The sequence below is a fragment of the Myxocyprinus asiaticus genome, chromosome 41, assembly GCF_019703515.2.
Source record: "Myxocyprinus asiaticus isolate MX2 ecotype Aquarium Trade chromosome 41, UBuf_Myxa_2, whole genome shotgun sequence".
In the NCBI taxonomy this organism is placed as follows: domain Eukaryota; kingdom Metazoa; phylum Chordata; class Actinopteri; order Cypriniformes; family Catostomidae; genus Myxocyprinus; species Myxocyprinus asiaticus.
This window is the reverse complement of record NC_059384.1, coordinates 8,328,519-8,343,094: the sequence shown is the minus strand read 5'-3', so window position 1 is coordinate 8,343,094 and position 14,576 is coordinate 8,328,519.

Below are 14,576 nucleotides of genomic sequence, written 5' to 3'. Positions count from 1 at the left end.
TCGCTTAAAAAAGAAAGTAATGTCTCTTTAAGGCTTCACAGGGGCTTAAGTGAATCAATGAATCATTTATGTAAACTATATGAAGCATCTTAGTCAAATAAATTGTATATCCCAATGCTGAATAAAAGTGAGTTGTTTATTGTAACCGATTCATTTTAATGAATAACCAGTTCATTTAATTAATCTGGATTTCCCAGTGCTACATATAAGAAAGATGATGGTATAGGTCAGTGCATTTGATTACACCATCGGCTCCATTGTTGTGTTTGCAACACAATGTGACAAATGTAGCACTTTGTGATAGCCATGCTACTAACACGCTACTGAAAAATGTTGTTACGTTAGAAGAGTCGCTACTTTTAGTTAGTTACTTCCCAACATGGCATACGTTTTGGTTGTACAGACTCAATATAATGCTTCAGTCTGGATTTTTCTTTTTTTTTTTTTTTTTACATTTGGGTGTGTACAGTATGTGTCTTCTGTTTTGTCAGCTTATCGATAGCTTGTTTTTCCTGTTGCTCATTACTGTAAATACATGTTCAAAGCTGATAATAAAGTTTCAGGCAGCCTGTATTTCTTAATCAGTAAGAAAGAAGTCAGGATTGCTCACACTCTAAATGTATGTTTTTATGTTTCATCATCAGGATGTCACGGTTCCGGCTTTTGTGTCAGCTCATACTGTTGTTTGTGTTTCCCTCTCCCTAATGTCTCACAGGTGGAGCCGGCATGCATGATCAGCGTTTCCATGGGAACGCTGATCGTTCTCGGGGAGACGCTGATCACAGCAATGATTTACTCGCCCGTTCCACCTGCTTCACTCTGATTGTACTCCCTTCTTATTCCTTGTGTTTCCCATCTTTCTTTGCCAGTTTATTGTTTGCTGTCAAATGTTAACTGTGCACTCTTGTGTAGTTGGAGCTTGCTCGTGTGTCTGTTGTTTGCCTGTCTATAGAGGTGTGGTTACCTTCCCGTTTGCCATCACCTTCACCAGTCCTGTTCCCCAATTCCTGTGGAGGAGGATTCCTCATCTCTGTTAGTGTCTCAGGGGAGAATTTCTTCTGGACTTTGCTTTGCACCTCACCAGCTTCAACGGACTCTCATCGGATTGCTCCTGACTTCCACAATGCACACACCCATCATACAAATACACTCTTCCCTTAGCCCATTGAGCAGCTTGCTTTGACTCTGCTCTCTGCAGCCGGCACCGGGTGCGCCTGACCTGATTTCTTGAGAACTTTTGTGTTTAATAAATCCTTTTGAACTGTCACCTCTGCGTTTGGGTCCCTTGTCTCCCCTCACCCCCTGACAGAATAAAGTGGCCAACATCCGTGCTGCTCCACCTATGAAGCTTTATCCTCGGAACTCCATGGAGTTTTTGACCGTGCAGCTCAAGGTCGGGAGGCTGGGAGGATAGGTAATCAACCAGGGTAATCAATCTGTAGCTGATTATGCAATCGAATTTTGTAACCTGGCCGCTTCCAGCGACTGCAACGATCGTGCCATGTGGGACCTGTTCTTACAAGGACGTTCGGATATTATCCAGGATGAGATTTACCCTTTGGACCTCCCCGCTCGATTCAACAATTTGGAGGACCTGGCCATCCGAGTCGATCAACGCCTGACTCAGCGTCGTGAACATCGTCGACGCCGCTCTTTGCCATATCGGGCAGCTGATCCTCAGGACTCTCACCCCGACTCTGTAACCATGCAGGTGGGTAGACTTCTGGTGTTGCTCAAGGAAAGGCAGTGATGGTATCAAAAGGGGTTATGTTTCACCTGTGGCAGATCGGGCCACCTCGCCGCTTTATGCCCATTAAAAGAAAAATGCTCATCAGTAGTTAGGCAGTTACTGGCGAGCGTGACACCCTTGGACAAAGCCCCGGACATCACACACTTCTCCCGGCCTGGCTCCACAATGGAACGGACAGTCATGTGATTTTGGCTTTGTGGATTCCGGTGCCGAAGGGAATTGCATTGACACAGACTTGGCTTCCAAATGGCAGTTTCTCAGTGTCTGTTTGGATGAGCCCATCACCGCCCATATGCTTAGTGGCAAGCCCCTGTCAATCATCACCCATTCCACTAAGCCAGTCACATTTGTCTCCGGTAAACACTCTGAACAGTTGTCCTTTTATCTCATCCAGTCCCCATTGACCCCAGCTTTGCTGGAACATCCCTGGTTGGTAACACACAACCCACACATAGATTAGGCAACCAACACAGTCCTTGCTTGGAGCTCTTTTTGTTAACTCTGCTGTCTCCCCGGTCCAGTCTTGTGTTTCATTGGAGGATGAGCCAGTGGATTTGTCTGGAGTACCATTGGCGTACCACGACTTGAGGGCGGTGTTCAGCCGGTCCCGCGCCATGACCCTCCCTCCTCATTGCCCATATGACTGTGCTGTTGAATAGCTTCCTGGCACCTCTCCTCCTTGAGGATGGCTATATTCACTCTTGGCTCCTGGGAGGGAGGCCACGAACAGGTTTATAAATGATTCTTTAGCAGCCGGTCTCATCCGCCTTTCCTCATCGCCCACAGGGGCAGGGTTCTTCTTTGTGGAGAAGAAGGATGGCTTGCTTAGACCCTGCACAGATTATCGAGGGCTGAATGACATCATGGTGACTAACCGTTATCCTTTGCTGTTGATGTTCTTAGCCTTCGAACTCTTGCAGGGGGCGTCAGTTTTTACGAAGTTGGACCTATGCAGCGCTTATCACCTGGTCCATATCAGGAAGGGGGATGAGTGGAAGACAGCATTTAACACCCAAACAGGCTCGCTGGGCATTGTATTTCAATCACTTTGTTTTCACCATCTCGTATAGCCCCCTGTCTAGCCTGCTCACCTCCAAGAACGTCAAGCCTGATTTCTTATCTCGATGTTTCGAAATCAAGACCTCCACCCTCCCTGCTCCTTGAGTGGTGGGCATAGTATCCTGGGAGGTGGAGGCTAAAGTCTGCACAGCGCTACAAAACACAGCGCCCCCCACCTCCTGCCCAGCGGGAAAGCTGTTTGTTCCGAGATCAGTTTGAATGCACGTCCTTTAGTGGCGTCATTCGTCTAAAGTCACCTGCCACCCGGGGGCTACTCGTACCCAAACGCTCATTTGACAGCGTTTCTGGTGGCCATTGCTTGCGTGGGATGTTTGTCAGTTCCTTGCCGAATCTGTCATCATGCCCAGGGGACTTTCCATCGGTGCAGAATTTCGATTTAGGCTACTGATCATTGAAATTTTTCCAATTTTATTAGAGAAAAACATTAATTTGAAGGGAGCACAGGGACATAAGAAAAGTCCATTTGACTCATGCTTTATAGTCCAAGGGTGGTTTCACACCTGGCTCATTTGGAGCATAAAATTGTTTCAGAACCTGGAGTGTTTTCTCCCATAGTTTGTTTCATTTAGGTATACATGAACACGGTAATCGCACTTGGATCTGAACCAAAACAATCAGTCCGAGAGCACCCCGACAAGGTAGTCTCAGTTCGATTTCAAATGATCACTGGAACGGTGAGAATGCAGTCCAACCCAACGTACAAAAAACAAACAAATAATATCCATGAGCATACCTGATGGATCTTTGTGAAGAAATCTGTAGGTCAGTGCATGTAAATCATAACTGAAACATGGATTTAGCTTTCCATTAAATACTGGAAATTTTTATCAATTTAATCATCCCTGAATTTTATTACAATCTAGAGATTCCAACTATCCCCCTTTTAGACCTTCTGTCCATATAGCAGCACAAAAACAAAACAAACACTTGAGAAACCCTACAGAAATGTCATTATGTCACTTCCTGTAATCTCTGGTTAACCCAAACAGAAGCAGTCCTTGTTTATTAGTCTTTCTAAATATTTTTGCTCAACCTTAAATTTTAAATTCCAATGTTTAAGTTCTCTCAAGTGGTGGGTGCTGAGTTTTACAGACTGTAAATGGGTTCAGCCAAACAAACTCTATTGTTTCAGAACTTGTATCCTCTCACAGGTCTGCAGAAGCACTTAAAATGGTCGGTCAGGAAAGAGATGCAATAATGGGAAGGAGCCACTAATAAAGGATCAGATTTATTTTAAAACCAAAGTAGATATGATTTCATTCACATCAGTAATATGATGGTTTCAATGGGGCTCCAATAACTAACAGTTCAGTAATGTGATGAATGCAGGTGTGATAATTCCGTTATTTGAGGCATTAGGGTGCGTTAAAGTATTTAACACTAGACACTAGACACAAAAGCATCATGACTCATGATAAGTAGTGGACCTGTGTTGTTTTATATCTGTTTATTTGGAGTGATCAGCCCAATGTCCCATTTTGCATTGAATAAATAAGCTTATCATTATAAAATATCGTATTAGTATAGTGGTACTTGCTATAGCACGCATCACTATTACAACTGCCTGAAAAGATCAAACAGTACACTATGATAGAATTACAGGAAAGCATACATTTTCTAGCCTGAGCATCTCTCTTAGTGGTTTTTGTGGGTGAATTTCACTGGAAGCATTAAGTCCTGCAAGCGTTTTAACATGCAAAGCCACAGGCGAGGGTGAGGTACAATCTGCTCATTAGCATAAATATCTGAATGGGCAAAAGATCCCTGCTGGCATTCAGAGCTTTTAGATGTGCCAGCTAGACAATAGCATTCTCTTCTGCTTAAAACTGGAGTCATACTTCCCGTAAAACAAATCATGAGCATGTCATGAGTAATTTTGATGTTGTTATCAATGGTGGTCATCAGTGGAGTTTAAACCCACAAAGAGTTGAAAGCCTTTTGTATGACATAATACACGATTAGATCACACACCAGTGCTTAGTTTGCATCTTACTCATCTCTTCAAACCAGGGATGGACTGGCCATCGGGAGCACCAGGACTTTTGCTGGTGGGCTGGTCAATAGAGTAGTGGGCCACTTAAAATACTCAAAGGGTGAAGAGACAGTGCTACCCACACAGCACTGAAATGGTCATGGGGAATGTATGGGCCGAATGGGCTGGATTTTTCCAGGGCTGATTTTTACTCCCCGTCCAGCCCTGCTACAAATAATGCTTCAAATTACGGTGAAATGATCATGGGGGAATGCTGACCAAACACCTACCCCTACCCCGTCGGACGTTGAAACAATCCCGGGGGAACGCGTGGGCTGGATGTGCTGGATTTTTCCAGGGCTGATTTTTATTCTCACTCCAGCCCTGCTTCAAATAAAGCTTCAAATTACGGTAAAACAATCACAGGGGAATGCTGACCAACCACATTTGGGGTAAAAGGCCCCCAGAAGGGTTATAGTGATACCGTGTAGATATAGGGACAAAACTTATAGGGTAAAATCTGTCAATTTAGGCAAACACCTTTGAGACAGCAAGATGCTTTTTTGAGTAACAAATTATAAAGTTTTTTTTTTTATTTATTTTTCAAAATAACCACTTCGTAAAAGGGTCAACCATTTTTTGTTAATTTCAGCAACATCTGGCATTTAATAACATCTCAAGTATTCTGTAAACAAATGAATCTCCATTTTGATTGGATCAGTTAATGTGAGCCCACTTTGAACATTTTTCATAACAAATCTATTTGCCCCACTTAAGAAAAACATGTGTTTTAAAGGGGCCTTTAGCCCCTGCCACAGGGGAGATTTTTACCCCAAATACTATCCTTTAACTTATTGGACAGTTAGTGAAAAAACTTTGATTTAATTAACTTGAGCAAAACTAAAAATGACAAATAAGTTTTCCGTCTCAAAATAAATGTGATAATTTCAGGGATTCTCATTAGCTACATCAATTTGCAGTGTTTTAAAAATTATTAAATATTAGATCAAATTACCTCACAATCAAACTTTAGTGTCACAGTCTGTCTCCATCGTCTTCTTCAAGGACTCTTATTTTGAAGTTTTCTCCCGGACTTCATTTCCCATAGTGCACTGCCCTCATCACTTCCATCTGTTTCTTATTATCCTCACCTGTATTCCATTCCCTCATTAGTTCCTTTTGTATAAATATCCTCTAGTTTTACCCACTCCTTTGTCAGTCCTTGAAGTGTTTCGTTGAGTTAATGAAGTGCTACTTTGTGTTTAAGAAGTGGTGTGTTTAATAGTTTGTTTCCACTCCAGCGAATGTTCTACTCCGACGATTATAATTAAAGGATTGAATGAATCTGCTCCTGTGTCTCCTCTCTTCCACTCCTAGACACCGAATGTTACATTTAGACACTGCACGTGATGACAGTGCATAGTGACAAACAAGTGTTAAGGAAAGTACTGTGGTAGTTTTTGTTGCTGTTTAGTGTTTTGGGAGAAAATAAAAACAAGGAGGACTACTCAGACTACTTATTTTGATGTCTGGAGAGAGTATGCGTAGAATATATAAAGGGTTGGGGAGTAATGGAATACATGTAACAGGATTACAAAATATTAGTAACTGTATTTCAATACATTTACAATTTAAATCTTTGGTAATCAGAATACAGCTACATTCAAAAGTATTTTGAGTCACGTGATGCCATGCAAGGAGCGGATGTGTGAACGGCGAGCTCTGCGCACTTTGCTAGTTTTATTACTATTTGTGTCATAAACTGGTGAGATTCGATACACCCTGATTCTTAACTGTTCTAGGAAGACAATATGTAAAAAATTCAAAATCCACGGGCTCTGGAGACATTAAAAGACACTTACGTGCTCAAGCTGATGCCCCTGAGATACAGGCCGGAAGCCCCGGACTCAATTCGGATGGTGAACTGAAAGAAATCTGGCATGAATTGATGAATGTGTCTGTAATGCTGACGAAGGTTGTTGCAGACTTGGAAAATCTGGCTGTGATATGTCGATTGATCACTTCCATGGAGACAAAATTCTCTGAGTTGGTTACAAGAATGTTGAAAAACGATCGATTATCAGGTGTCATCGTAGAGAGAATTAGCTGCTAATGCGCTAGTGACCAAGGCAGATTTACAGTGCGTTTGGGAAAAATTTGAGGATTTGGAGAATCATAATTGACGAAACAACGTCCGAATTTTTGGAATTCCTGAGCATAAGGAAGGCCGAGATATGGTGAAATTTATAGACGAGCTCTTCCCGAGTCTGCTTGACATAACAGGCCATAAGCTGGAAGTCGAGCGAGCTCACAGAGTCCTGGTTTGGAGATCCACGGAGGCCAAGCCCCGATCAATTCTGTAAAGGAAAGGAAGGCTTTCTTGGAAGAACCACAGCATTTTCTTGTTCCCAGACTTTGCGAATTCGACAAGAGAGAAATTCAACAAGAGTGATCGATTCAAGGAATGCAAGAATCTCTTACATCTACGGAAGATCACTTTTGCACTAATGTTTCCGGCCAAACTGAGAATAGATACTAAGGATGGCCGTAGAGAATTTACATGCCCACAGCAAGCGTTGTCTTTTATAAAGGCATTGGAGTGACTAAGCCATTTGGTGATTTTCATGTTGCCGCCTAGTGGACCTGTCTCGCAGAACATTCTCTTGACTGTCCGAGGAAACTGGGTGGCTTTTTCATTTCGTTTTGTGCTGGTTCCACCTAGCGGCTGGAGTTTGTTTTGTGAAATATAATTTCTTTGGGACAGCTTGTGGATGAACTGCTTGTTTTGGGTGCTTATGCCTCCTGTTGGCTGGTGTTGGTTTTGTGGAACATTTCTTGCAGGATATTGGAGTGAGTTTGACTGCCCGAAGAACTGAACGGCCTGTGTGTGTGTGTGTGTGTGTGTGTGTGTGTGTGTGTGTGTGTGTGTGTGTGTGTGTGTGTGTGTTTTTGTGCTGGTTCCGCTAGTGGTTGGAGCTTGTTTTGTGGAGGAACACACCTTTGAGACAGTTAAGTGGATGAATCTACATGTTTTTTTTTTTTTGTTGTTGTTGTTTATTCTGATTATGGGCTGGAGTTTGTTTTATAGATTATGTTCTGTTATGTAATTCTGTTGTACAAATTTTTGTATAGAAGTACCCCATCCGCCAGGGGACGGAGGAGTTGCTGCTGGACGCTGAGAAACGGCCGCCGTCCGCAAGGGGAGGAGGGACTCACTGCCGGCCGTCTGGAGCGGTGGAGCCACTGCCAGGGGTGGAGGAGTTCCCTACCAGCCGCCAAAATGTGGAGGGGTGTTCCATCCGCCAGGGGTCGGAGGACTGGCTCCGGTCTATTTATGCTCCGGTCTATTTACACACCTAACGCTGATGATCAGGACTTTTTTATAGATCTTGAAGGGATGTTGCAAACTGCTGGCAGCCCTCATGATATAATATTGGGATGAGACTTTAATCTTTTGATGGACTCAGTCCTTGGTCATAGTGAAGCAAAAGTGTGTAAGCCCCCTAGAGCAACACTGACACTTCACAGGATGTGTAAAAATCTTGGTCTTACAGATATTTGGAGACTTTTGAACCCATATGGTAGGGACTATACATTTTTTTCATCAGTCCATAAGATTTATTCTAGAAAGTCCCTCATTTCATCTGTTGTTGATTGCTCAATTGGAAACATCTTAGTCTCAGATCACGCCCTGGTGAGTTTAGAGGTGTTTCCACATATGGAGAAAAATAAATCATATAGCTGGCACTTTAATGTATCCCTTTTGCAAAATCCTGAATTCCAACAAATGTTAAAGGCTGAAATCAGTGTTTATATGGATACCAGCTGGTCCTCAGTATCCTCTGTGGGTGTGGCTTGGGAGGCACAGTTCTTAGGGGCCGGATCATACAGTATGCCTCATTCATCAAAAAATCCAAAGCACGAGAACTCGTGGAGTTGGAAGGGAATATTAAAAGTGCCGAGGCAGAGCTGAAGCGCAGAATGTCATCTGATGGCCTCAGAGAATTGACCCGATTGAAATACAGATATAATACTATTTTGTCATGGAAGGTGGAGTTTTGGCTATTCAGGGCAAGACAGTCATACTTTGAGTCAGGGGACAAAGCAGGGAAGCTTTTGGCTAGATATATAAAGCAGAGGGAATCTTTTTCTACCATTCCCTCAGTGAAATCTGCTGGTGGTGACATTTTTACCTCGGCCATTGATATTAAAGTTGCTATATGTAAAATTTTTAATGTACTAAATCATAAAATGACCATAATATGTCATTAGAGAATTAGGAAACATGCTAAGTTGAAATACTGGCTTCTCCAATAACAATGCTACAGCCAGTATGTTCTACTTTGAAGTTTCCATTCTGGGCCAGAATATCTGTTTATGTTTTGGCCTGTATGATCCCACCCACTGCCCACTCACCAATAGTATTTCGACACCACTGGGGTGCCAGATTTGAACAAGTTTGCAGGCAAACAACACTGCGTGATGCAGCCATGGAAGCCAGCAAACGAACTGGATCAGAGATAACAGATTCCACCCGACCTAAAAAGCCTCACCATCCATCTAAAAACCACCATGACCAGAGGCATAGTAAAACAAGGATCAATATTGGAGATGCCCTTGGAGGATGGAGACAGCTTAAAGCCCAGAAATCCTTTGAAATGGATGCTGAGTTGGCTAATTTGCATGTCAACATTCTGGCAACCTGCATGAGCTTCGAGTCTGGGGCGGGGCAGACAACTCTCCAATATTTAGAATTTGGACTGCAGTACCCATTTCAAATGCTTGTTGTCAATCTTACAAATAGTACCTTTAATAATGCCTTTAAAGAATTATATCTTGATCTTTATAGTTCCACGTCTTCATCTACTGAAGAAGATATTAGAAACTTTGTGGAACCATTAGAACTCCCTAAACTGACGACTGAGCAAAAAATTATCTTGATTCTGAGATAAACTTGGAGGAGCTTGGCGAGGTAATTAAGGCCTTGCCAACAGGCAAGGCTCGGGGCCGGATGGCTTTGCTGCAAAATTTTTTACAGTTTATACAGAATCATTAAAGAATGGGAAGCTTCCACCAACTCAAGCCCGGATCAGTCTGATTCTTTAAAAGGACAAAGATCCAAGCGAGTCTAAGGGTTACCGTCCAATTTCCCTGATCCAGCTAGACATAAAAATACTGTCAAAAATTTTGGCTAATCGATTGAGTAAAGTTATGACTTCTCTTATACATATAGATCAGGTGGGGTTTATTCGGGGCCGTAGCTATTCTGATAACTTTAGGCGTTTCATCAATATCATGTGGTCAGTGGCGATTGCCTCCAATTGCTGCCATCTCACTCAGTGTCGAAAAGGCGTTTGATATGGTAGAATGGGATTATCTTTTTAAGATTTTGGAAATGTACAGATTCGGGAATACTTTTATTGTTTGGATTAAGTTACTTTATAGACAGCCGGTAGCAGTGGTACAAACAAATTGATTAATTTCAGATTATTTTATTCTGGATAGGGACAACCAGCAGGGTTGCCCTCTTTCCCCATTATTGTTCTGTCTTGCCCTGGAACCATTAGCAGCCGCGATAAGAAAGGAGGATGATTTTCCAGGGGTGGTGGTGGGAGGTATGACACATAAGCTTTTACTTTACGTAGATGATATTTTATTATTCGTCTCCGACCCTACTAGATTTATGCCTTGCCTCCACAGAATTATTAATTCCTTATCTAAGTTCTCAGGATACAGAGTTAGTTGGTCTAAATCCGAAGCTTTGGCTCAGCTTTCTGCCCAGCCGGGAGCCTTCCAGTGGCCCATACAGGGCATTAAGTATTTGGGTATTTTATTCCCAGCAAATTTGTGTGATTGAGTTAATTTTGACCCCTTAATAAAAAGGGTTTTGAGTGATGTGAGCAGGTGGGCTTCATTACATCCTGTTACCTTTCGCATATGCATTTAGTGTGGACAAAAGTTTCTTGTGTGTTCAATTCAGACATTTATCTGAATGTTGCCGCAAGTATTTGGATAAACCCTAAATAGTGCATTAACAAGTCCCCTTTCTGCTGGACAGAATGGATTGGGAAGGGTGTTACTACGCTAGGTGACCTGTGTGAAAATGGAGCGTTGAGATCCTTTGAAAATATCATACAGTGGTTTGGGATTCCCAGATCTCAATTCCTCAGGTACTTGCAGCTGTGCCATCTACTCTGTACCACCTTTGGGTGTAGTACGCAGCCCCCTAAAGCGGCATACACTCTTAAGATGGTGCTTGCTGCTTTTAGAAAAGGTCATGAAGCTTCAGCGTACTATTCCTGGCTAATTCAGAGTCTAGGGGACGGAGTTTTAACATCTCTTAATTTGAATTTAGTACTGGAAGATGGAGAATGGGGTAGGATTTTTTATAAATGTCATTCAGTTTAAGATTCTGCATCGTTTTTATTGGACTCCATCTAGATTGAATAGGCTTGGCCTTAAAGACACACTTGCTGGCAATGCCAGTTGGAGGATGGGGATATAGCCCATGTTTTTTGGTCCTGCACTAAGATACAAGAGTTTTGGTCGAGGGTTCAAAGTTTTATCTGTGAGGTCTTGGTCACTCAGATTTTATTCTGCCTCAGACTTTGTATTTTGGGTGATGGGGTGGGTATTAATATAATAAGTAAACATATAAAAAACTGGGTCCTTACCTGCGTGATAGATTGATAAAAGTTGATTCCGTGTTTTCATGTGTTGTTTGTGTTCATTTTAATTTTGGAATCAATAAAAACTGTTAATGACAAAAATAAATTATATATATATATATATATATATATTGATTACTGAAGAGATTAATTTACATTTTATTTTAATTTGCTCCATTTAATATTCAGTCTATTCAGTTGGAAAACATTTATCCATATAAATGTTGTGATCCAAAGAGCATTTGAACAGCGGTGAAACACTTTCTTAAGATTTGTTACATTCATACAAACAGAGAAGTAAATTGGTAACAATTTATAATAACTACACAGTATAAAGTATTTGTAAATCATTTGTTTATAGTTAATTGATCATTTATAAATTATTGTTCCTACATTATTAATACATTAATAAGCTACATATAAATCGTATGTTATTTGTTTCTGTTCACTTTAGCAAATTATTTATTATTGTTTATTAAGTTCATATATAGGCAGTTTGATAATGTTTTTTTTATCCTTAGTAAACAACTTGTTAATCATACCTAACTGATGTATTTTAGTTGATACAAACCAGTGGTAAAGATGTGTTTATGAGAACATTAAGAAAGCATAAATTCATAGTTAATAAAGATATTAAATATGTAATTAACTGGATACACATTTCTGCTTAAATAATATGTTTATTTATGTTTTAGGAACACTCACTATTAAATCAGTTAATGCTTAACCTGTTAGAAAGGTCGTAATAAAGCACTTACTAATGGCTAGCTAAGCATTTTGCGTAACCTAATCTAAAGTGAGAACTATATATGCCTAATTAAACATTTATTAACATGGTTCAACAGTAAGTATGGCCAGCTGGCCCCAGGCCAGTGTGAGAGTTTTGCCCTTTTGGGCTAGAACTGTGTTGTCACTAAATCTTCCATTGATTTTGTAAATGTGTCCTGGTCTGATTATTAAACCACAGCAGCCTGCGATTTCATTTCTCTTGTGTTGCACGCTTCAAAGGGATGTGTGAAGGCGCTGACCCGCTAAAAACATCACATTATGACTTCTGTAACCTGTGTGTTAGATTACAGAAAGCGAAATGCTGATTTAATGCAAAGTGTGCAGCACATTCCAGAATATTTATTTAATGAAATTGCAGCCTCTTACGGTGTAACAATCAAACGACCACATAGCGAACTGCTTATCAAGAAGTGTGAAACTTCCATCAAACAGACACAGAAACTGTCACAGTGATCCATCAAAATAAAATAAAAATTTCTAAGCTTTAGTGCCTGTTTTGAGCCTTTGAAAATAACCATCTCCACAGCATCACGATCACAGTGTAATTTATCATTAATAAATGTTTAATTAGGCATATACAGTTCTCACTTCAGATTAGGTCACGCAAAATGCTTAGTTAGCAATTATTCAATGCTTTATAGACCTTTTTCACAGGCTGCGATGACACGTTTCCGCCTTTTTTTTATATATGATTTTTTAAAATATTGAGTGTAAGTTTATAACAATAGGCTTTGTGTTATACAGGTGCATCTCAATAAATTAGAATGTCGTGGAAAAGTTCATTTATTTCAGTAATTCAACTCAAATTGTGAAACTCGTGTATTAAATAAATTCAGTGCACACAGACTGAAGTAGTTTAAGTCTTTGGTTCTTTTAATTGTGATGATTTTGGCTCACATTTAACAAAAACCCACCAATTCACTATCTCAAAAAATTAGAATATGGTGACATGCCAATCAGCTAATCAAATCAAAACACCTGCAAAGGTTTCCTGAGCCTTCAAAATGGTCTCTCAGTTTGGTTCACTAGGCTAAACAATCATGGGGAAGACTGCTGATCTGACAGTTGTCCAGAAGACAATCATTGACACCCTTCACAAGGAGGGTAAGCCACAAACATTCATTGCCAAAGAAGCTGGCTGTTCACAGAGTGCTGTATCCAAGCATGTTAACAGAAAGTTGAGTGGAAGGAAAAAGTGTGGAAGAAAAAGATGCACAACCAACCGAGAGAACCGCAGCTTTATGAGGATTGTCAAGCAAAATCGATTCAAGAATTTGGGTGAACTTCACAAGGAATGGACTGAGGCTGGTGTCAAGGCATCAAGAGCCACCACACACAGACGTGTCAAGGAATTTGGCTACAGTTGTCGTATTCCTCTTGTTAAGCCACTCCTGAACCACAGACAACATCAGAGGTGTCTTACCTGGGCTAAGGAGAAGAAGAACTGGACTGTTGCCCAGTGGTCCAAAGTCGTCTTTTCAGATGAGAGCAAGTTTTGTGTTTCATTTGGAAACCAAGGTCCTAGAGTCTGGAGGAAGGGTGGAGAAGCTCATAGCCCAAGTTGCTTGAAGTCCAGTGTTAAGTTTCCACAGTCTGTGATGATTTGGGGTGCAATGTCATCTGCTGGTGTTGGTCCATTGTGTTTTTTGAAAACCAAAGTCACTGCACCCATTTACCAAGAAATTTTGGAGCACTTCATGCTTCCTTCTGCTGAACAGCTTTTTAAAGATGCTGATTTCATTTTCCAGCAGGATTTGGCACCTGCCCACACTGCCAAAAGCACCAAAAGTTGGTTAAATGACCATGGTGTTGGTGTGCTTGACTGGCCAGCAAACTCACCAGACCTGAACCCCATAGAGAATCTATGGGGTATTGTCAAGAGGAAAATGAGAAACAAGAGACCAAAAAATGGAGATGAGCTGAAGGCCACTGTCAAAGAAACATGGGCTTCCATACCACCTCAGCAGTGCCACAAACTGATCACCTCCATGCCACGCCGAATTGAGGCAGTAATTAAAGCAAAAGGAGCCCCTACCAAGTATTGAGTACATATACAGTAAATGAACATACTTTCCAGAAGGCCAACAATTCACTAAAAATGTTTTTTTTATTGGTCTTATGATGTATTCTAATTTTTTGAGATAGTGAATTGGTGGGTTTTTGTTAAATGTGAGCCAAAATCATCACAATTAAAAGAACCAAAGACTTAAACTACTTCAGTCTGTGTGCATTGAATTTATTTAATACACGAGTTTCACAATTTGAGTTGAATTACTGAAATAAATGAACTTTTCCACGACATTCTAATTTATTGAGA